General features: G+C 30.6%; 1 protein-coding gene across 1 annotated transcript in view; it reads right to left on the reverse strand.

The window, feature by feature from the left end:
• LOC107670355 (transcription factor Sox-8-like) overlaps positions 1-571 on the reverse strand; it is a 3,585-nt gene that overhangs the window by 1,387 nt on the left and 1,627 nt on the right. The gene's annotated exons all lie outside the window — the stretch shown is intronic.

A 571-nucleotide genomic window follows, 5' to 3' on the forward strand; every position in this document is an offset into this window, starting at 1 on the left:
AGCCATTTATGCACAAATTAGATGCATTACATAAATGCCTGATATGTAGTTTACGCAGCTTGGCTCGAAGAAATAGAGACCAACTCACGGAGTCATGTAAAATAACCCGTCAAGTCCTGTCCAAATAAAGACTAATCAAATACAACTCTATGGAAATTAATTATTTATTATCTCCGCGAGTGATCGCAGTTCGAGTATAGTTCTGTGTAACTGCATAGATAAACCGCGCTGTCAGCAGGCATTTCATAATCTAGAAGGACAAAAACATTATTAATAATTCTGATATAACATTCCAGTTGAGAAATGCAATAAAATTCGATGTTTTGTTTGTTATATTCCAATATTCCAGAGAATATTATCCAGTGAATTATTCTTGACTCTGTAGCTATTAAACAGCTTATAAACCTACTAAAACTGTAGTTTAAAATTAAGTTGATTTGACTCCTGTCCTTTATTTATTTTCTCCATTTGAAAACATTAGACATTCTACATTTATTTTGCTTATTGTTAATATTAGTGTTGTTGCTGTTGATGCTTTTTATAAATAAAATGTTTTTTATTGTTGTAATAT

This window comes from Sinocyclocheilus anshuiensis, unplaced genomic scaffold (genome assembly GCF_001515605.1).
Source record: "Sinocyclocheilus anshuiensis isolate Anshui unplaced genomic scaffold, SAMN03320099.WGS_v1.1 scaffold1041, whole genome shotgun sequence".
Taxonomy (NCBI): domain Eukaryota; kingdom Metazoa; phylum Chordata; class Actinopteri; order Cypriniformes; family Cyprinidae; genus Sinocyclocheilus; species Sinocyclocheilus anshuiensis.